The sequence below is a fragment of the Lathamus discolor genome, chromosome 13, assembly GCF_037157495.1.
Source record: "Lathamus discolor isolate bLatDis1 chromosome 13, bLatDis1.hap1, whole genome shotgun sequence".
NCBI classification, from domain to species: Eukaryota; Metazoa; Chordata; class Aves; order Psittaciformes; family Psittacidae; genus Lathamus; species Lathamus discolor.
The window spans coordinates 2,355,742-2,379,560 of NC_088896.1; the positions used below are offsets into that span (position 1 = coordinate 2,355,742).

General features: G+C 45.4%; 1 pseudogene; it reads left to right on the forward strand.

Moving 5' to 3' along the window:
• The first annotated feature begins 211 nt into the window (after positions 1 to 211).
• Positions 212 to 23,462, forward strand: LOC136021500 (myosin-3-like; annotated as a pseudogene).
• The last annotated feature ends 357 nt before the right edge of the window (positions 23,463 to 23,819 follow it).

Sequence of the window (23,819 nt, forward strand, 5' to 3'; positions counted from 1 at the left end):
CTTTAACACATCCCCAGGGAACCCTCCTGCTCCTTCAGGCATGGACCCCCTTTCCCTGGGGCGGTGAAGGGTGGCAGCTCTTTGTTGCTTGGTGCATTCCAGCTCTGAGAGGCAAATATCTCCCTCAGACCTTGCAGCACACATCTGAGAGGTGGGAAGGGTGCTCTCGGAGGGAGACCGCCACAGCAGGGTCTGTCTTTCAGCTCCAGCCATGAGCAGAGACGCTGACATGGAGGTTTTTGGGGAGGCTGCGCCGTACCTGCGCAAATCAGAGAAGGAGAGGATCGAAGCCCAGAACCAGCCGTTTGACGCCAAGACCTACTGCTTTGTGGCTGACCCCGAGGTGGTGTACACCAAAGGCAAGATCAAGGCTGCACAGGATGGGAAGATAACTGTCGAGACAGAGGATGGCAGAGTAAGTGCGTTCCTCCTGGTCCTCCTCCTTGCCCTGCTGAGATGTCTGATAGGGAGGACAAGGAGCACAGAAGGAGTGAGGCTGGCTCAGGCAGGACATTACCCTGCCCTGCCCTCTGGGACCAGCACAGCTTCCAGAGGAAAGCATTGCTCAGGATCCTGGGATGAAGGTGTTTTTTGGGTAGTTATTCTTGCTCTGGGCTTCAAAGATAAGGCAGTGCTCAAAACCAGGTTTGGTTGTAGCCTTGCAAGTCCTAACATTTCTCAGCCTCTGCTTTTAACTCTTCCTCTTGTAGCCCTGTCGTACCCCCTGATAAACTTCTTCCTTCACTGGTAGCAGAGCAGGCAGCTACTTTGAAAGTCCCCTTTGCTTGTGAAGTGTCACTGGTTGCAGTCTCCGAGCAGCCTCCAAGGTGTTAATCTTGCAAAATGCTGACAGGTCTTAGCAGCTCATGGCCTGATAACTGCTGTAAAAACAGCTGCAGCGGCCCAGAGCACCCAGCATCCTGGCAGTAGGTGCTACAAGCTCCTTCAGAAAGCAAGTAAAGAATAAAGCAGCCATCCACTGGCTCAGCCCAGCCTCCAGCAGTCCCAGGGATGTGACGGAGCAGAGCCTGCACAGGCACCTGTGTGTAAGGACCTGCTTTCCTGGGGGCTGGGTCTTTAGATCCATTTGAGATTTTTTGCCTTTGTAGTGTCCTGTGGGCAAGATTTACATGGTTTGAAATTGGAGTATGTGTGTAAAGTGCTTCCTTTCCTCTGCAGTGTGTAGCCTGCTAGTTTCAACTTATTTTTTCGCAAGGAAATATTAATTCTTCCTCACCATAGCCAATGGCTCTCTGCTATTCCTGACTTTGCAGACTGCAAAAGCATCTCCTTGTCGCTCCCAAATCCCAATCAAGTTATGCTTTCCTTATAGAGAAGCTGTTTCATACATGTGACCATCTTTGTTTCTCTTCTCTGGAGCATTTCCACTACAACTATATCGTTCTGAAGAGGATATAAACAGTAACAAAAGAGGGAATGGACTGACGGACACATCCTACGTAACACTCTCTTCTTTTCTCTCTTTCTTTTCTAATAATTCCTGATACTTCAGAGCTTCCTGCCTTCTTCTGAAGTTCAGGTTAGCTCTTAGGCAGAAGCTCTTCCCTGTGAGGGTGCTGAGGCGCTGGCACAGGGTGCCCAGAGAAGCTGTGGCTGCCCCATCCCTGGCAGTGCTCAAGGCCAGGTTGGACACAGGGGCTTGGAGCAAGCTGCTCCAGTGGAAGGGGTCCCTGCCTGTGGCAGGGGCTGGAGCTGGAGGAGCTTTAAGGTCCCTTCCAACCCAAACCAGGCTGGGGTTCTGTGAAATGACAGCAGGATTTTCAGGCTCCTTCATTCAGTGTGCCTGAGATAAGCTGCTGCCACCGGTGTACATCTGCTTTCCTGCACATCTGCCCCTTGCCCCCACATCCAGAGGCTCTGGTAGTGTGACAGGACACCACCTACAAGGAGAGCTAGTTTTGGTAGAGCTGGAGCCTTTGCTTAACTAGGAATGGTAACAGGCCAGAGCGGAACAATTCTGTTCCTAGGAAGGATTTGCTCTTGTACTTGTCCTGTGCAGTGTCTTCAGGCACAGTGCAGTGTGAGTCTTGGACGATGACAGGTAGACCAGCCACAGGCAGTTGTGCCCCTGGCCATTTCAGCTATGAGCAGCAGGGACCTGAAGTTCATAAGGAGCAACAACGTGTAGAAAGATCTGCTCCAGCACAAATGCTGTCTGTGTGTTTGTAGCAATTCCAGGACAATAAACTTACATGCTGTAAATTTGCCAGTGTCGTAGAACTCCTGGCTGGCATCAGTGTCTGCTCTGCAATAGCCATGGTCTCATTTTGCACAGTGAAACAGGAAGAAAACTGTGAATTAGAGCAGCCTTACAGATGTTATTACTTCTCTGTGCCCATGTCTCTGTGTGCATACATGGAAGGAGCATCGAGAGCTGCTGGGTCACCTCTTTCTTTCTGAATTACAGACACTTGCTGTCAAACCTGATGATGTCTATGCCATGAACCCACCTAAGTTTGACAGAATTGAAGATGTGGCCATGTTGACTCACCTCCATGAACCTGCCGTCCTCTACAACCTCAAGGACCGCTACAGCTCCTGGATGATCTACGTAAGTTCCCTATCCTGGCAGAGGAGAAAATCCAGCTGCCAGGAGATGACTGCAGTGACTCTTCCAGTTTTGTTCCCCACAGACCTACTCGGGTCTCTTCTGTGTCACCGTCAACCCCTACAAGTGGCTGCCGGTGTACAGCCCGCAGGTGGTGGCTGGCTACCGAGGCAAGAAGCGCCAGGAGGCCCCTCCACACATCTTCTCCATCTCTGACAATGCCTATCAGTTCATGCTGACTGGTGAGTGGCTCTAGTTTGACCAGACTCAGAGGAAAAAAGGCCGTGTCAGAAACACTGCTCCTGCCAAATGCCATTCCTCACCTGCCGTGGGCTCAGCTGCCTCTTCCATCTCTTACAGTGTTCCTTGTCCTGAGTCATCTTGCAGATTGTCTGCTTGAGCTCCCAACTGTTGTACTGTAGAATTTGATGTGCTTATTTTATCTCTAGATGATGCAAACCCAGCTCCACGCAGTTTTCCCTGTCTCCAGAATTAGGTTTTTTATTCTTGAAGTGCTATGCTGTTGTACTGCACATTATCTGTATTTCTGGCCCAAGTACTAAGCTAAGCACCATAACAGGAACCACTGCAAAGGGCAGTTGCAGTTGGATAGGACACATTATCTGGGAAGTCCTTAGCACACCAGCACGTGGCTTCGTGTAACAGCAGGTAGGTTCAGAACAGAGCTGGAAAAAACATTTTTACCAAAATACATGGTTTTAATTTGAATCAAATCCTGGCCCTTACTAAATTCAGGCTGGATGTGAGGAAAAAAGTCTTTAGAGTGAGGGTGGTAAAATCCTGGTACGGGTTACCCAGAGGTGGCTGATGCCCCATCCCTGGAGTCATTCAGGGCCAGGTTGTATGTGGTTTTGGGCAACCTGATCTAGTTGAAGATACCCATGCTCATTGCAGGGGGTTGGATTAGATGAGCTTTGAAGGTCCATTCCAATCCAAACTATTCCATGATTCTATGATTCTAAATAGTGATAAAGAATGTTATTCTTTATGTTAGTAAAAAGTAATAAATAATGGTAAAGAAGCAAAAAAGGAGAGTGCAGGATGGAGCAAAAGTGGAGAAGACATAAAGTGCAGTGCAGGGAGGGGAAGAGGGAGGAGAAAAAGACCATGCATCTGTTCAGTTCTGCTTGCAGAGTTTTTGTTTCTTTCAATTCAGTGGACACTCAGGGTTGCCAGAGAACCAGCACTTTTCCCTACAGCTTCTCTGACTGCAGGCATTTTTCCTTTGACAGATCGTGAAAATCAGTCCATCCTGATCACGTAAGTACATCTGCCCCCTTGACTTCTGTCTCCAACAAAAAGGGGGCAGATAATTTTTCACTCTGTGCTTTCTCTTGGCAGTGGGGAGTCCGGAGCAGGGAAGACTGTGAACACAAAGCGTGTCATCCAGTACTTTGCCACAGTTGCAGCAGGTGGAGACCTAGCCAAGAAGAAGGAGTCTTGGATGAAGGTGTGAGGAAGAAGGGCTTGGCAGAGGGGCAGTTGGGATGTTACTGACCTGTGGCTGAGGGCAGCACTTGTAACAAACATTTACCCCAAAACATCTTCCATTAGCTTCAGCCACCCCCTCAGAAGGCAGTAGAACCAGGGGTTGATGTGCAGTTAGGACCATCACAAATACGAGCTGCCAGAGTGGAACGAAACCAGGCCTGGGGGATTGGTCTCCAGGAAGAATCAGGAGCTCCAGTTTCTTCACACAGAGCAGTCTATCCATGTGGCTAAAAGATGAGAGCTCTGAGCAGGGGAGAAATCCTGAATAAGAGGAAAATGAATTCTTTACCATTTAAACACATTGCTGGTTCTTGGTGCTGTAGTCAAAAAGATGCTGTAGTAAATCTGTACAGCTGAAACGAAGGGCACATGGTTGCACATGTAACAAGGTGAACAGCAGTATGGTCGCTTCTTCCTATCACATAGCCCTGGGTGTTTCTCTGTAATTATTCACCTGTTTTCATAGGGAACACTCAAAGATCAAATCCTCAGTGCTAACCCACTGCTGGAGGCCTTTGGGAATGCCAAGACTGTGAGGAATGACAACTCCTCGCGCTTTGTGAGTCACTGTGTTTCTCTCTGCCCTCCTGCATTTCTAACCCTGCTTGCTTGCTTGTTACTCGCAACTGGGAGCCACTGCGCTGAGAGAAAAGTTCTTGCTGACAAATGTCTTGGTTGGTTGTCAGATGATGGAATCCCAGACTGGTTTGTGTTGGAAGGGACCTTAAAGCTCCTCCAGCTCCAACCCCTGCCACAGACAGGGACACCTTCCACTGGAGCAGCTTGCTCCAAGCCCCTGTGTCCAACCTGGCCTTGAACACTTGGGCTGCAACAAACTGTGCCCTTTATCGATCTTCTAATTCAGACTGATTTGTCAATGCTGTGACTGAGATTCAAGAGAGAAAACAACCTGGCATGCTACCTGAGAATGCTGCCCTGACCACTGCCTTTGTCTGCTTGACAGGGTAAATTCATTCGTATTCATTTTGGGACCTCTGGAAAACTGGCCTCTGGTGACATTGAGACCTGTGAGTAAATGACGGGGGTTTATTGCTTTACTATAAAGTAAAGAGATGCTTGAAACATTAATATGTACATGCATATTACAGACCTGTTGGAAAAGTCAAGAGTCACTTTCCAGCTGAAAGCGGAGAGAAGCTACCACATCTTCTACCAGATCCTCTCCAACAAGAAGCCCGAGCTGCTTGGTAAGGACAGCCACCACATGGTGCCATTTCACAGGAAAATCGTTTCTCTGAATATGCCAGCTCAGTGACAGAGGGTCCAGTGGCACTGTGTGTCACAGGCATCCAGCTTCCCCTTCAGGCAGGTGCCTCAGGCTGTGTGAAGCGGTGAAGCTTTGTTCACGTTCTTACTTGTGTCATCTGCATTCCAGCATCACCCCTCAGAGGGCTGGAGCAGCTCTCCTATGAGGAAAGGCTGAGCGTGTTGTGGTTGTTCAGTTCGGAGAAGACTCGGGAGACCTTAGAGCAGCATTTCAGTGCTGGAAAGGGGCTTGTGAGGAAAATGAAGGGTGACATTTTAGCAGGGCCTGTTGTGACAGGAGAGGGGTGATGGGTTGAAACTGAAAGAGGGAGATTCAGGCTGGACGTGAGGAAAAAATTCTTTACAATGAAGGTGGTAAAACACTGTCACAGGTTGCTCAGAGAGGCGGTGGATGCTCCATCCCTGGAGACATTCCAGGCCAGGCTGGACATGGTTCCTGGGCAACCTGACGTAGTTGAAGATGTCCCTGCTCATTGCAGGGGGTTGGACTGGATGAGCTTTGAGGGTCCCTTCCAAACCAAGCTATTCTATGAATCTATTCTATGATGACTAGGTTACCAAAGCTGCCCACAGCACTGTTCTCTCTGTGTAAGTGTCGCACTAGGGTTTACTCCACTTCCAATTTATCTTCGCTGGGTAAGTTCTTATGCAAACTGTATTCAGGTGAGGTGCAGCAGTGGCTATTTACTCTGCCTTACACTTTGCTGTTCTTGCCGGTGTGGAATTTCCAGCATTCATGGGCCAGATACTGTGAATAATCTTCAGTAGAAAGGTTAGAGTTGTCTGGGTGCAGGATGGGCACATACCCTGATCTACAAACCACCTATCTGAACTCTCCACTGTATGGGCAAAAGTTCTTCCTGTTTCCAGCATAGCCCCTCCAGCCTTTTCCCCCTTCCCACTGCCATATCATACTCTACCTGTGCCCCACATCTATCCCAGCCCTTTTTGGCACACACTGAACTACTTGCACTTCTCCTCCCTCCGCTCTGCCCATCCCTCCTAACTATCCACAGAACAGTTCCCGAGGTGGAGTTCCTACGCTCGTCTTCCCACTATGTCCCCTCCTGACTTCACCACCTCCCTCTTCCCTTCCCACAGAGACTGCCATGTGCCAGGGGGCTGGATGTGTGTACAAGGACACAGATTTATCTTCAGTGTGTGGAGGGCTTCACCTCCTGCATGCTGCACAACCCCACTGCACATCTGCACACCTTCACTTCTCTTATTCTGCCATAGGGTTGGGGGCTGAAAATAAGTTGTAAACTTTGGCCTCAATTTGTAATACAAAACAGAGTAATGGGTTTAAACTTAAACAGGGAAAGTTCAGGTTGGATATAAGGAAGTTCTTCCCTGTGAGGGTGGTGAGGTGCTGGCACAGGGTGCCCAATGAAATGGTAAATGCTCCATCTCTAGCAGGCTGGACAGAGCCTTGGGTGACATGGTCTAGTGTGAAGCATCCCTGCCAGTGACAGGGGGTTAGAACTGGATGATCTTAAGGTCCTTTCCAACCCAAACCATTCTGTGACTCTATGATTCTATGTCATATAAGAGGATAAGCATGTACAAGTCTCACCTTAAAGTAACTTTCTTAAAGCTGTATTTGGATGTCCCTTCTTCCTTGTCTGACAGTGCTGACTGTTCAGCTCCAGTTCAGAGCATATTGAACTGGCAGGACAGAGAAGCTGCCCGGGACTTCCTGCTCATGCAGTGGAAGGCAGATGAATGCCTTTACTCTGTCTTTCTTGTCTCTCAATAGAAAACCAAGAGCTTGGGGATGCAAAAGGAAAAAGAACCTGTGAAAACTTGCTGAGCTGTTGTTTCATTTTCACTGCCATGATCTGGCTCTTACTCCTTCATTTGCCTTTCAGAGATGCTCCTCATCACATCCAACCCATACGACTACCCATTCATCAGCCAAGGGGAGATTTCTGTGGCCAGCATTGATGACCAGGAGGAGCTTGTTGCCACAGATGTGAGTACATTTAGCAAGGAGAGACAGTATCACTTTTGCTATCACCGCCACTATAACCAGCTGATCTCTCCGGTATGCAGGCAGCCATTGACATCTTGGGCTTCAGCCCTGATGAGAGAATGGGGATTTACAAGCTGACAGGGGCAATTCTACACTATGGAAACATGAAGTTCAGGCAGAAACCACGTGAGGAGCAAGCAGAGCCAGATGGCACAGAAGGTAAAACCTTTGTGGCTTGGAGAGGCTTATTTCCAACTGTTTTCATACCGTTTTTCCCTAGAAATGCAAGGACTCTTCTGGGAAAGAATTTGTTCTTTGATGGAAATGAAAAGGAGGTTCAACCTTCAACTTACCACCCTGTAGAGTCACTTCCTGCATCCACTTTACTCCCAGTGGCTCTGCTGAAGGACCCTGTGCTGGCACATGTTATGGTAGTGCTGCCCAGTTTCTGGTTACACACCCAGACTTGATCTGCTTGGGTGACATTGTGGAGAAGTGACTTGAAGGGAAAAACACTGTTCATAGAATAGTTTGGGTTAGAAGGGACCTTCAAAACTCATCTAGTCCAGCCTCACTGCAGTGAACAGGGACATCTTCAACTAGATCAGGTTGGTCCATCATCAGTACACTCACTGGTTTTGTATTGCTTTACAGAGGCTGACAAAGCAGCATACCTGATGGGCCTGAACTCGGCAGACTTGCTGAAAGCTTTGTGTTATCCCCGGGTGAAAGTGGGACATGACTACGTCATGAAGGGCCAAACAGTGCATCAGGTGGGTGTCAGGGAGCAGCAGGGACCTCATTTCCCTAAGAGATGGGAGTGGATGCAGGTCACAGCTGAGGATGGTCAGGGCCGTTAAGGCCTATAGTGCACTTTGTGGGCTGACAGCATCTTTGCATGGTGGAGGGCTGTTTTGCTCTGGTGGTGCACTAGCAGTGCCCTGACAAAGCTGTGTGAACCATGTCTCTGCAGGTGCACCACGCAGTGAATGCCATTGCCAAATCAGTCTATGAGAAACTCTTCTTCTGGATGGTGATGCGCATCAACCAACAACTGGATACAAAGCTTCCAAGACAGCACTTTATTGGGGTCTTAGACATTGCTGGCTTTGAGATTTTTGAGGTTTGCTTTTACACTCTTTTTAAATGCATTTTTCTGTTTGTTTGACTTTTCTGACCTTTCCTCTTCCTCATCCCAATGCAGCCCCCAAGAACAGGGCAAATCCCTCTGAAATGACTTCTGCCTTTGTAGGTCCATCACCCACTGCATAAGAGAAAAGAAATGGCAGAAGCAAAGCTATGAAGCTGCCGTCTCCATTCCCACAGAATCTGTATTTAGGGTCACCCAAAACCATTACCAGTGCAGACTATATCAACCATGCACAGCACTTTTCCTGTAAGCCAGGACAGCCCATGATATATTCTTTACACTGTTACCAAAACCCTTCAGGGATATTCTATCTGACCTTGCCTTGGTAACTCTATGAAATAAATCTATTTGTGTCAGCTTAACAATATTAAAACATTTACTCAAATATTAGTTCAACAGCTTTGAGCAGCTGTGCATCAACTTCACCAATGAGAAGCTGCAACAGTTCTTCAACCACCACATGTTCGTGCTGGAGCAGGAGGAGTACAAGAAGGAAGGAATTGAGTGGGAGTTCATCGACTTTGGGATGGACCTGGCTGCCTGCATTGAGCTCATTGAGAAGGTAAGTTTCTCATGCAGCGTTTGCAATCAGAATGATCAGAACTGGAAGGGATCCTCAAGAGCATTTGCACCAAGTGCCTTCAATGCAGTCTCTCTGTGAAGCTTCCAGGTCTCCTTACCTCCTTCCTTCCTTTAAACCTAACACTTGTGACTGATCATCCACCAACTGGAAATGTATTCTGCCTTCTAAAAAGACACTGCTTTTTTTTCTCTGCTCTGTCTTATGCACCATTAGGAGTTGTCATTACATTGTCATATTTACCCCACTTCTCTTCTGTCTTTGCATATCGGTTCCTTTTCAGGTTTTCCTCTCAGTTAAATTCAGATGTTAGAAAGCCTCATGTCTGACTGCTTTTTGCACCTTTTGGATAAGGATGTTGCTGTAGATAATCCAGGAAATTGCTGCACAGTTTTTGCTTGGCTTTCTTAGTTTTCCAGCCAATGTCTGGGTAGTTCAAAACCCTACTTATGAAAATCTGGTGCTTTGGAATACCTTGTCAGCTGTTCATAAAAAACTTTGCTTCCCTGCTTTTCCCAAGTTAATTATCCATAAAGTACTTCCAGTACTTTAGCATTTCTTTATTATTATGGCTTGAATTTATCTTATTTGAAAACACCTTTTGTGTATTCAGCCCATGGGCATCTTCTCCATCCTGGAAGAGGAGTGCATGTTCCCCAAGGCAACTGACACCTCTTTCAAGAACAAGCTCTATGACCAGCACCTGGGCAAGTCCAACAACTTCCAGAAGCCAAAGCCTGGCAGAGGCAAGGTTGAGGCCCACTTCTCCCTGGTGCACTATGCTGGCACGGTGGACTACAACATCACTGGCTGGCTTGAGAAGAACAAAGACCCTCTGAATGAAACTGTCATTGGGTTGTACCAGAAGTCATCTATGAAAATTTTGTGCAATCTTTATGCTGATTTTGCTTCCACAGATGAAGGTAAGATCAGAGAATCATGTCTCCTGTCTGGTATTTCCAACTGTATCACCTGACTTGAATCAGTGTTAAGTCAGTATTCATGCTCTATGTATTAGATGCACAATTATAGTGCTGTCAAAGGGATCTACAGCAGTACCTCAGATGGGACTGTCATCTCATTTTCCAGCTGAAGGTGGTGGGATTAAGAAGAAAGGAACCAAGAAAAAGGGCTCTTCCTTCCAAACTGTCTCTGTACTTTTTCGGGTAGGTGTGTTCTCTGGCACAGCTTGGGCCAGCTGCAGAAAACACTGGGAAGGCAGTTTTGTCAAACCTTCTGCACTAGGTCACCATTTCATCTTTGTTGCCATACAATGCTGTGGAATGTTACCTTTGGGATCTGGTAAAGGTTAGTGTGAATTCTGCTTTGCTGATGAGGTCCAGTGGTGGAGAAGGGAATTCGTGTGCTTTTATCAGGTTGCACAGTTTCAAGACACCCCAAAGGCTGTTTTGGCTTTGGTGCCAAAACTGTTTGGTTTTTGGTGTTAGTACCTTCGGTGATAACAACATCCTGCCCTCATCTGGCTGCAATTGGCTTCTTCCAGGATGTGCCTCTTTGAGTACAGGATGTTGTATGGCAATCAGTGCATTGTAGTCAGTGTGAGCGCCACAACTTACATGTTGCAGTTCCTTGATGTTGTTGTGACACGTGTATTCTGGGGACAGGAAGTCACTTAGCCCTTCCTGGCAGGATGACGAGTGCTGCATCCCGCTGGCAATGACATGGGCCATCTATCATTATTGCATGAGATGATTAAGGAAATGCAATGCTCACAAAAACTGTGCTGCGGAGCAGATGACTTCTGATGTCATAGACAAACGTTGATTTTGTGGCTCAATTCTCTTTTGAATACACATAACTAATATGTGTATCTATATATACATATAATATCTCTCTATATATCTAATTATCAGAACCAACAAATGAACCCATCAATTAATTTGATCAAAAGTTTGATCAGGAAAGACCACTGTTGGTATCCCGGAACATTGTGCATTTCTTTCAATCCTTCTCCTGTTTAATAGCTCTTATAATTAGCTTCTAACCACTAAGGACATCTTTTCATTTTAAGACAGGAGGCAAGTTTATCACTTGTATCCACTGTTAGTAGCTATTTACTGTGCTGATGCCTGTACAGGATTGTAGAATATTCACTAGAATAGTAAGAAAACACTTGTGAAGTTTCATTTTCCATCAGAGTCAAATTATCCTGAGATATGTCTTGAAGTAAGATAGAGATTGCACATGGTCTCTTTTTCACAGGAAAACCTAAATAAGCTGATGTCCAACTTGCGAACAACCCATCCTCATTTTGTGCGTTGTATCATTCCCAATGAAACAAAGACCCCAGGTAATTCACACAACAAAGATGAGAAACTGGCAGGAGGACCAGTTAACCAATGCTAGAAAAGTCGGTCTTATTTCCATGATGTTCTGTCCCAGGCCTGATGGATCACAAGCTTGTTCTGCACCAGCTGAGATGTAACGGTGTCCTGGAAGGGATTCGAATCTGCAGGAAAGGCTTTCCTAACAAGATATTATATGGGGATTTTAAACAAAGGTCTGTAATATCATTCTTGTATTTGCATTGAGCCGAATTCATTTGTGAGAAGAGACTTGCTAAACTTGCTAGACTCGCTAAAGTCAATGATGTGATTCTTAGGAAAAGAATGTTTTGTTATTTAACAGCTATGCAAAATATAAAGACACATCTAATAGATCAGATATAAGGAAGAAACTCTTTTGTGTCAGGGTGCTGAGGCACTGGAATGGGTTGCCCAGGGAGGTTGTGAATGCTCCATCCCTGGCAGTGTTCAAGGCCAGGTTGGATGGAGTCTTGGGTGGGATGGTTTAGTGTGAGGTGTCCCTGCCCATGGCAGGGGGGTTGGAACTGGATGATCTTAAGGTCCTTTCCAACCCTAACTATTCCATGATTCTATGATTCTGTAATACTTCTTGGAGCATCCTGTGCCCTACCATGAGACTGATGATTAAGCTTTTCCCTTCATTTTGTCAGATACCGCCTTCTGAACACTGCTGTCATTCCAGAAGGACAGTTTATGGACAACAAGAAGGCGTGTGAAAAGTTGCTGTCTTCCATTGAGATAGATCATACTCAGTACAAATTTGGACACACTAAGGTAATATTTTTTTTTCCCTACCATTTGAAATCATTCACTGTTAGAATCATTGAAATCATTCACAGATAGAAGCCCAGCAGTGACTGATCTCTGTTCTTTCCTTGCAGGTGTTCTTTAAGGCAGGCTTGCTGGGTGTCCTAGAAGAGATGCGAGATGATTGCTTGGGAAAACTCATCACACAGACACAGGCTTTATGCAGGGGATACCTCAGGAGGCTTGAATTGAAAAGAATGGTGGACCATAGGTGTGTGTCTTCTGGGAGGTCTGCTTTCTCAAGATGTGCTTTTTTCACAGTACTGATGGATCGCTTTGATTTCAGGGAGTCCATCTTCTGCATCCAGTACAACATCCGTACATTCATGAACGTCAAGCACTGGCCCTGGATGAAGCTGTACTTCAAGCTAAAACCCCTTTTGAAAAGTGTGGAAAGTGAGAAAGAAATGGCCACGATGAAGGAAAAGTTTAAGAGAACAAAAGAAGAACTGGCTAAATCAGAAACCAAGAGGAAAGAACTGGAACTAAAAATGGTGACTCTGGTGCAAGAGAAAAAGGCTCTGCAGCTGCAAGTACAGATTGTAAGTAATTTAAGACCATTTTTGGCTCCTCAATTACATTAGTTTTGTCTGAGTGTTCAGGAAGGGGCTGAATGGAAATTGTATTATTTCATGTCCCAGTTGCCCAACGAGCACATGGTTTCTGTGTCGGTTCCAATGTGTAACAATGAAACACGTCTGTTTTCTGTAAAAAGGAAAATGAAAATCTGGCTGATGCTGAAGAAAGATGTGACCAGGTGATCAAAGCCAAATTCCAGCTGGAAGCAAGAATAAAGGAGGTAATGGAAAAACTGGAGGATGAAGAGGGGATAAATACTGATCTGGCAGCCAGAAAGAGGAAACTGGAGGATGAATGTTCAGAACTGAAGAAAGATATTGATGACCTTGAGTTAACGTTGGCTAAAGCTGAAAAAGAAAAGCATGCCACAGAAAACAAGGTACTTTTTATTTCTGCTATTTACATGCTTATTAATAGTTGCTGTGTCTGTAGATAGGATGTGACGTGCAGCCAGCTTGAACAGTAACATGGTCTATGGGCCTGGTGCAGAATCTGGTCACCTCTGTTGTGCAGAAAAACCAACCTGTGAGCATGCAATAATGCATTAAAATGCAAGTTGTGTTGCTTTGTGGCTTCAGAAGGGTAATATATGCGCAGAAAGGCTGTACAGTTTGACCACGTAGTCTAGCAATGAGTTTATTGCCTTTGTGTGATCACTGGCCTATGGAAAAGCCAAAATTATTAGTGACCTTCAAGTATTTTGCCTTACAATAGGTTAAAAATCTAACTGAAGAAATGACAGGTTTAGATGAGACTGTTGTGAAGTTAGACAAGGAGAAGAAGGCCCTACATGAAGCCCATCAGCAGGCACTGGATGACCTGCAAATTGAGGAGGACAAAGTTAATACCCTCACCAAAGCCAGGATCAAGCTGGAGCAACAAGTGAACAATGTAAGCATGTTCAACACAAGGAGAAGGGGCAGATTCTTCAGTCGCTCCATCAGTCATCCTTATATGTGTTCATGTTACAGGTTGAAGGCTCTTTTGAACAAGAAAGAAAAGTTTGTATGGACCTTGAACGAGCAAAGAGAAAGCTTGAAGGAGACTTGAAACTTGCCCAGGAAACCACAGTGGATCTGGAGAATGATAAGCACCACTTAGATGAAAAACTGAGGAAGTATGATTAAAAAAAGGAACAAATTTATCATTTGGCTTTTCTCTGGGCCTATTTGCTCTTTATTAAAAGAACATTTCCTTCACAGGAAAGACTTGGAATTTAACGAGATGCAAACTAAAATTGAGGAACAGCAGAGTTCAGGTATTCAGCTGCAGAAGAAGGTCAGAGAATTGCAGGCAAGAGACTTTCTGGCACTACTTTTTTTGCTTGTTTAAGCTGCAGTAGCCTGAAAAATGCTTGTCCATGGTTGGTAACGTAAAATTGCTGACTTAGCCACAGTAGTTGCCTCAATACGCTGTAATAATTTTCTCCACAAAAGTGAGGTGGGTTGGCGCTGACTGGGCACCAGGTGACCACCAAAGATGCTCTGTCACTGCCCTCAGCTGGACAGGGAGAGGAAATCCAGTGAAGGCCCATGGGTCGAGCTAAGGACAGGGAGAGATCACTCAGCAGTTATCATCATGGGCAAAACAAACTCAGCTTGGGGAAATTAGTTTCATTTATTACCAATCAAATCAGAGTAGGGTAAAGAGAAATAAACCCAAATCTCAAACACCTTCCCCCCACCCCCTTCGTCCCAGGCTCAACTTTACTCCCATTTTCTCTCTCTTCTCTGCCCCAGCAGCACAGGGGCACAGGGAATGGGGCTCCTGGTCAGTTCATCCCACACTGCCTCTGCCATGGCTTCCTCCTCAGGGGAGGACTTCCCTGCTCCAGCATGGGGTCCCTCCCGTAGGAGACAGTCCTCCATGGACTTCTCCAGCATGGGGCCTTCCCACTGGCTGCAGTTTTTCACCAACTGCTCCAGGGTGGATCCCTTCCACGAGGTGCATCCTTCAGGATTACACTGCTCCCGTGTGGGCTCCCCACAGGGTCACAAGTTCTGCAACAAACCTGCTCCAGTGTGGGCTCCTCTCTCCACGGGGCCACAGGTGCTGCCAGGAGCCTGCTCCAGCGTGGACTTCACACAGGGTCACAGCCTCCTTTGGGCATCCCCTTGCTCCATCATGGGGTCCTCCACAGGCTGCAGGTGCTTATAGTCTCCAAAACAGTGGCTGTGGTATTCTACTGTGACAATTACGTGTTAAACTAAGCACTGAATTGTCTGTTCCCTTATTCATTCCTGATGCGCTGTTTCCTCGTTATACAGGCTCGTGTGGCAGAGCTGGAAGAGGAGACCATGAGTGAGAAGGCGGTGCGGGCGAAGGCTGAGAAGCATTGTCATGAGCTGTCGAATGAACTTGAGGGAATCAGTCAAAGGCTTGAAGAGGCTGCGGGAGCCACCAGTGCTCGAAGTGATCTCGACAAGAAGCGTGAGGCCGAGTTCCAGAAGATGCGTCGTGACCTCGAAGAGGCCACGCTGCAGCACGAAGCCACGGCTGCTGCCCTGCGCAAGAAGCACGCGGACAGCACCGCTGAGCTTGGGGAGCAGATCGACAACCTGCAGCGAGTGAAGCAGAAGCTGGAGAAGGAGAAGAGTGAGCTGAAGATGGAGATCGACAGCTTGGCCAGTAGTACAGAGACCATTACTAAGTCCAAGGTGTTTCTTTATAAGTTAAATACTTGCACTGGCTTTGTTTCTGTCTGCGGGAGGTAAATACATTACGAACACACATACACAGATTCCCCTTTCTTACTCCCTTTCAGGCTCATCTGGAAAAAATGTACCACACTCTGGAAGACCAGATGAGAGATATGAAAGCCAAATTTGAGGAAAACCAGAGAAACATGAATGAGATGGTGATCCAAAAAGCTCAGCTTCAGACAGAGTCCGGTAAGGAAGGCACAAAGATCCTGAGGGCATATTTTTTCCCATGCCCTCTAATGTGTGCTGTGAGTGAGACTTGTACCCGGGGTGCACGTTCTACTTCCAGACTCATTGGTACAGGCACAGACAGCATTAGAAATAAATCCAAGGCAGTGAGTCCATGAGTGACACTTTAAAGTTCCGATGCCAACTGCAAGCATTATTTGCTTAGGTGACTAATTCCTAGAATGATGTGACATAGCTGATTCCATGCAGAGCCACTGGGAATTGAGGACTGTCCAAAATGACTTGAGTAACCTGTTAGAACTGCAGTTACTCCTCCAAGAGTGCACATATTCACTGTGTGTACAGTATCTCTGTGTGTGCTACTCTCATGAAGCTTGTAACTGCTCCCATGCAGACTTGTTGCAACAGTGAGTGCGATGAGCATGAATGCTCCTTGGTCTGGTTGACTGCGAGGTCAGGCATCTCAAAATGCCACTGAATTGACTTTAAACTAACCTGAATTTTAGGGATTTTACACAACAGCAGGTCATGGAGTGCTGACATTTGCTTTTCTAGCAGCTGAAGCACAGAGCTACACCTGCCATGAAACCCCTTTTTATGTGAATTCATATGGATTTATGTGAATGAGCTCTATAGCCACATCTGTATATGGATGGTAATACAGTTAAAAGGGAACAGCATGGCAAAGAGGGCATTGCATGTGAAAGTCTGCCAAAATCTGGTAATCTCTGGAGGCTAGTAGTCCTGATGAATCTACAAGAACTGCTAAACTTAGAACACTAAGACCTGTCAAACCAGCCCAAAGCCATTGGCAAACGCCATCAACAGTATCAACAGTGGGTTGTATAACTGAGACCACATCCAGGAGGATGGTGGCTGCTGTATACAAAGACTACAGCATTAAATATATCACTTGATGAAACCAGGAGCCCCTTAGGGTCTTTTTGACTAAGACTGCTTCTGAGCAAAGAGCTGGGTTTGGCCTTCAGGTATTGCTCCTACTAGAGAGAGATGAGTGAATGTGCGTGTGAGTGAGCTGTGAAAGAATGCATACCTGTCCTCTGTTCAGAGTTGCCGGGCACTAACAGCTTGAGGCTAATAACTGTAGGGACTTTATTAATAAAAGGTGTTCAACTAGATACTGGCTGTGATCTGTGACTCCTGCATCTCCATCCCTTAACAGGGAAAAGGGCATTTTTAATGGAGAATGTCATGTGGGATACACAGGCTATAACCACATTCTTCCTTCCTTTCTTCTGAGCAACCTTTCTGAAGTGACCGTGCTTATAAGATGATGCTGTAGATCTGACCACGTTGTTGTAATGTCATTGTGCATAGTGCTAGGGCAATCTTATAGCAAAATGGAAAGCTTAACAAAAACCTAAATTGGCTCAGGAAGTCTGAAAAAGACAATTTTAGAGGGCTACAAGCAGATCCAAGAATTCTAGAGGTGACAATCCTCTCCAAGAAAGGAGCTGTTACTTCAGCCCACAGGACAGAGGGTGATGTAGAATAAATGTTTTCCAGTTCTTGTAAAGCTTATGAAGTGAAACTTTAGGATATATAGAGTCATAGAATGATTTGGGTTGGAAAGGACCTTAAGATGATCCAGTTCCAACCCCCTCACATGCCTCACACTAGACAGTCCTGTTGATGGAGCCACAGGTAGCTCTGGTCCTCTGGCAGCAGCAGTGATCAATCAGGTTCCTTGTAGCACTGAGTGCCCAAATGCTCTGCACCGTATATTGCAAATGCTGTGTGGAAAAAAAACATAGGCAAGCCTATCTGGAATCAGTTGTGGAGATAGTACAGGATATTACTAAGAAGGTTTGAAACCCTAGAGAAAGTAAGTGGTACGCACTTAGTTAAAGTTGAGAGAGCTGTGGGTTAAAAATGCATATATGGAAGTCTGAATGAACAGTAAAGCTTATGACAGAAGCAGAATAGGAGTAATATTGAAGGAGATAAGTGCCAGTTACATCTATCTCATAATTTCATTACTAAACCCTGCATTACTCTGAGGATAAAGATGGCATGGTAAAAAAACATACACAACGAGAATGGTAAAATAAGAATGGTAAAAGTATATATGTAATGGTAACAAGTGGTCAGATAAAGATGCAATGTGTGATTTCATTTATCTGTTACTGCTTATTGTTATGCATTATTATATATTATACCTGTTTTCAGAATGTTTAATCCTGACAGTGCTGGAAACTTGTCTTCTCCTGTCACAGCTGAACTGAGCCGTCAGCTCGAAGAGAAGGAAACCGTAACTGTGCAGCTGGCCAGGAGCAAGCAGGCAATTGCACAGCAAATAGAAGAGCTTAAGAGGCAGCTAGAGGAAGAGAGCAAGGTAGTGCTGACCACTGCACACATGCTAAGGATTCAAAATGAATCAGGGCCTCAGTTCACTTAAAAAACACTTCTGGAAGTTTGTAAGTAATTTTGCCTACAGTCTAACCCAATAAAGTTACACTGGGCAGGATGTGTAGAGGGAGCACTGTTGTTTAAGCGCTTTGCTGAGGATGTCCCTCACATGTGAAAAGTGGTTTCAGTTTTGGTGAAATTTTTTGACTTTAAAAGCAAGGGTCTATATGATTTCTTTTGCTTCTGTAGCCCCAGGGAAGAAAAGCTACAGCACATGCCAAGGTGAGAGCACCACCCTTGGTCTTTGACAGTGGTAGAGCTGAGAAGAATTGGTTGCAGCCGAAGAAAGCTGCCTGAACACTTATGAAGCTCTGGCCATTTGTCTTCTGCCCAAGCTGCAGTGACTGTATCTTTAGTGTGCATGGTGAGGGTGTCACCTGCTGGTCACGGCTAACATACACACATGATATTATGGGTAACTTTTTAGGCCAGGAACGCACTGGCCCATGCCTTGCAGTCTGCTCGCCATGACTGTGACTTGCTCCGGGAGCAATATGAGGAGGAGCAGGAAGCCAAGGCGGAGCTGCAGCGTGCCCTGTCCAAGGCCAACAGCGAAGTGGCCCAGTGGAGAACCAAATATGAGACGGACGCCATTCAGCGCACGGAGGAGCTGGAGGAGGCCAAGTACGTGGTAGCTGAACTGAGCTGTCCAGATGTTACGTACATTGTGCGGAACATAGACCTACTTTTAGTAGCCTGACCTAAATTATTCTGCTGGGGTTTGTATAGGCACTTAATGAAAACAATTACTTCTGATACTGTATTCAGGAAATCATGTTCATAACTATAATGTTGGAACTAGATGATTTTAAGGTCCTTTCCAACTCTAACCATTCTACGATTCTATGATAATACAATGATTTTCTGAATCATATGCTTGTTTTCTTTATATTCCTTAAGGAAAAAGCTCTGTCAGCGTCTCCAGGAAGCAGGGCAGCAGGCAGAGACTGTGAATTCAAAGTGTACATCCTTGGAGAAGTTTAACTTGAAGTTGCAGGGGGAGGTGGAGGATCTGACAGTGGACAGAGAGCGAGCAAACACTTTGGCTGCTGCCCTTAACAGGAAACAGCAGAACTTTGATAAGGTGAGGAGGGAGCACAGTATCTTTTAAGTCTAGCCTTTCTAGAAGGCCAAACTAATACTCCTCACTTAAGTCAATACTGAAATCAAATTGGGACTAAATCAGAAGCTCCTCTAGAGCATGGCGAGCGGGATTTGCCCTGTTTTCAGAGACTGTAGTGTTTATCTAGTACAGAAAATAACGACAAATAATATTTTCTCTACTAGCAGGAAATGAAACACAATGTCTTTCAGGTCATGGCAGAATGGAAGGGAAAGTATGAGGAGAGCCAACTGGAGCGGGAAGCTCTCTCTAAAGAATCACGCTCACTAACCATAGAGCTTTTCAAAGTGAAAAATGCCTATGAGGAAACCTTAGATCAGCTTGAAATGATCAAACGGGAGAACAAGGCTCTCAAACGTAAGTGTTTGGCTCTGGTTTCCCACTAGCTATATACAGTCCTACCACTGCAAGCCATGCTCTACAAGCGTGCTCGTGGCTGCCAGTGGTACACTAAGTTACAGGACTCTCTCATTGCTATTCTCTCTATTTTAATGGAGAATATAAATGTCTCACCAAAAGTTGTTCAGCAAGTAAGGAAAGTGATTAAGGAAATAAAACCAATGTCCTGGCTCTCCTTTATCTACTGCAGAGATGTAAGATCAAGGGCATTTAGGTGCTGCTCCCAGGTGAGGATGGTGCCCTCAAGAGGCTGTGCAGCCTCTTGAAAAGTGAATTTTACAGATGAACTGTGGACATATAACAACAAGACCCTGATGGCCTACCCAGAGACATAAACACATGCAGATATCTCCCAGTGTACGGAGGGCTATGAAACCACACTGATGCCCCTGTGTCTATGTTGTTGTGCCTGAATTGGCTGTATCTGGTTTTATCTGTACATATGTATAGCACTGTGTACATGTGCACATCTGTGTGTTGAACATAGTCACAAAGCAGAGAGTTCAGCTTCTCTGGCTGCCCCAGGCTGATGTCATTCTTATCTCACAGAGGAAATAGCTGATCTGACTGAACACATTACTGAAAATGGCAAAATGATCGGAGACCTTGAGAAAGCCAAAAAACAAGCTGAAGTAGAAAAATCTGAGCTGCGATTAGCTCTGGAGGAAGCGGAGGTGAGTTAGTTTAAATATTCTTGGGAAAAGCAGACAGCAGTCTGAAGAGCTTTCTGTTCTCTTTCCTGGGCAGTGGCTATGTGCAAGGTTGACTGCCACAAACTAGGAGTTTGTGTAAGTCACTGAGTACCATCACAATGATGGTGTTCTCTGAACTGTTTATTTTGTGTTTGGTTTTCACCATTTAAAGGCAACTCTTGAGCATGAAGAGGTGAAAATTCTTGGCATCAACCAAGAACTGACTCAGATTAAATTAGAAATCAACAGAAAGATTGCCGAGAAAGATGAGGAGATCAGCCAGTTAAAAAAGAACAATCAAAGGACTGTGGAGACAATGCAGGGTGTTTTGGATGCTGAGATCAGGAGCAGAAGTGAATCCTTAAGGCTGAAGAAGAAGATGGAGGGAGACCTGAATGAAATGGAGATCCAGCTGAGCCATGCCAACCGCCAGGCTGCTGAGGCACAGAAACACCTACAAAGCATCCAAGGAGTTCTCAAGGTCCTGGTTTACCTTTCAGGTTGATTTATTTGGAAGCACAGTGTCCAAGAAATTCATTAGGACAAAACTGGCTCTTCATATTTAGGACACGCAGCGGCAGTTGGACGATGCTCTGAGGACACAGGAGGACCTGAAGGAGCAGGTGGCCATGGTGGAGCGCAGAGCAGACCTGTTGCAGGCTGAAGTTGAGGAGCTACGGGCAGCCCTGGAGCAGATGGAGCGGTCCAGGAAAGTGGCTGAGCAGGAACTGATGGATGCCACTGAACGTGTGCAGCTCCTCCATACCCAGGTGTTTACTTTGCTAAGGAAGACATATTTTGGGGGTCTAGAGATTCATAAAGTAATAGTAATTCATGGTCGCACTGTGTAAGAGAGCAAATACAAACACTTAAAGCCTCCCTTTTTGTCCCTTATAGAATACCAGCCTTCATAATACAAAGAAGAAGCTTGAAGCTGATATGGCACAAATCCAAACTGAGGTGGAAAATATTACTGATGAAGCAAAAAATGCTGAAGAAAGAGCAAAGAAGGCAATTACAGATGTGAGGATGTTACTGTGCTTTTCTCTTTGAATTTTTGGCATTGCTGCAGGGAGGTAATGTTAATGCTCTTGTCACAAGTTGGACAGAGAAAAACCAGTCTGTGGGCCCGGTTGAAGAGGCCCTCAGAGGAGGATTAGAACAACAGGGAACTTGTCCTGCTGACAGATGAGTTCTTGGGGCTGTTGTCATCATAATGAACTAAACCCACATTTAGTCAGTCTAAACCAGATTTGTCCGGTGCTGCAGGAGAATGTCAACCACAAAATAACCTTGCAGTATTGAAACCAGTCAAGTAGGTAATGAATTTAAAGATTTATCTTTTCCAAATCCTATTGAAGAACTTTTCAACTGAAAATTGTGAATTTCCATTCAAAACTGGTGCTATATGTTCCTTTGACAGGCCAGTGAATTCCAGCCAGGAAACAGAGCTGGTACACAACCTGCTGATGTCTTTTGATGCATAGGATCAAACCAAACTCTTAACACTTAAAAACATTTGGAGTTAAAATAGAAGGAAAACTTCTCCATTTGCTAATTAAAAAAAAATCATTTTTATTCTCTTCTAATTAAACAGAAATAGAACATTATAATGAATTAGACACATACATGTACATATCAAATTTAAATGCCATTATTTACTCTCACAGTTTTCAATTTAGACTTTTTAATGTATTTTGCTGCCAAAATTTGCTGAATTTTACATTATTTGTAAGCAACATTACTCAGTATTTCACTAAAACACTTCATTTGATCCTGTGGAATCAAATGTTTGAGAGCAAAATATGTCGTAGTTTTGTCTTAAATAACATAGCTGGTTTTAAACTGTTTTCTGCACTGTAACACTGTCATCCAGGCCATTGTGGCAATAACAGGGCATGCACTAAGGCACAACACAGAGACTCCATCACACTGCATGTGTGTTATGCAGAGAAGCCCTCAGCTGTGCCATGTACTGCTCCCAAGCTTTGCTGTGGCTGTTGCTCTACCACAGGGCACCTGTGTGTCAGTGAAGGTCACAGTAATGACCCTAGGCTGGGATGGAGCATTTACCCTGTCCTTGTTCCAAGGTCTGCTTGTGCAGTGAGGCAGATTTTTTCCTATCCTTTTTCCTGCTATTTCTGCCACTGTCATGTCACAAAGCAGGAAATGCGGTGGCAGGATCATTAGGAACTGGTAGCACATCCTCAGATAGTTCACAGCGTGCTTTGTTTCACATGCTTCCAGTTTCTGGTGTCATTTTCCTTTCCAGGCAGCCATGATGGCAGAACAGCTGAAGAAGGAGCAGGACACCAGCGCCCACCTGGAAAGGATGAAGAGGAACCTGGACCAGATGGTGAAGAACCTGCAGCACCGTCTGGATGAGGCTGAGCAGTTGGCACTGAAGGGAGGAAAGAAACAGCTCTTGAAGACGGAGGCCAGGGTGGGTACCAGTGCTGAACAGTGGTGTCAAAGATGCCTTTCTTCTCTAAGTCTTATGTGAGGGCTTAAGCCAACTGTTGGTTAATTCACCAGATCCGGGAGCTAGAAGCTGAGCTGGAAGAAGAACATAAACGATCTGCAGAGGCTGTGAAAAACATCCGCAAATACGAACGGCGTGTCAAAGAGCTGACTTTTCAGGTGGGTGTAAAGAGAAAGCAATTCTCCTGATCTTTTATGTCCCAAGTATGCATAACTGCACGTTCCCTTTCTACAGAGTGAAGAACACAGGAAGAACATGATGAGGTTACAAGATCTGGTAGACAAACTGCAGATGAAAATCAAATCCTACAAAAGTCAAGCTGAGGAAGCTGTGAGTTACTATACTGAAGCAAAAACTTATTCAGTGTTTTCTAGGACTGTCAGTTTAAAAGTTATCTCTGTGTGCCAGCATGTTGTCAGGGGGATTTTTAATTCCTTTTGTTTTGCCATTTCAGGATGAACAAGCCAATACCAATCTCTCCAAATTCAGAAAAGCACAGCACAAACTGGAAGAGGCTGAGGAAAGGGCAGATATTGCTGAAAGCCAAGTAAACAAGCTCAGAGCTAAAACCCAAGCAGTCCCTTCTGCAAAGGTAAGCCTTTATTGCAGGAGGCAGGTTGTGCAGTCTGTACTGTTTGCTCAAGCAAGTCAAGCAGTAGATTTGTGCCTTGCTGGTGGACATAGCCGTCACTCAGAAAGGGGTGTTCTGGAAGGAAGGGGCTTTGAAGAAAGGCTGAGAGAACTGAAGTTGTTCAGCCTGGTGAAGAGGAGGCTCTGAGAAGACCTTATTCTGGCCTTTCAGTATATAAAGGGGGCTTATACGAAAGACGAAGAAAGACTTTTTACCAGAGCCTCCAATGACAGGAGGCAATGGTTGTAAACTGAAAGAGAGGAGATTTAGTTTGGACATAAGAAAGAAACATTTTACAATGAGAGTGGTGGGACACTGAACAGGTTGCCCAGAGAAATTGTGGGTACTTCATCATTGGAAGCGTTCAAGCTCAGGTTGGATGGGG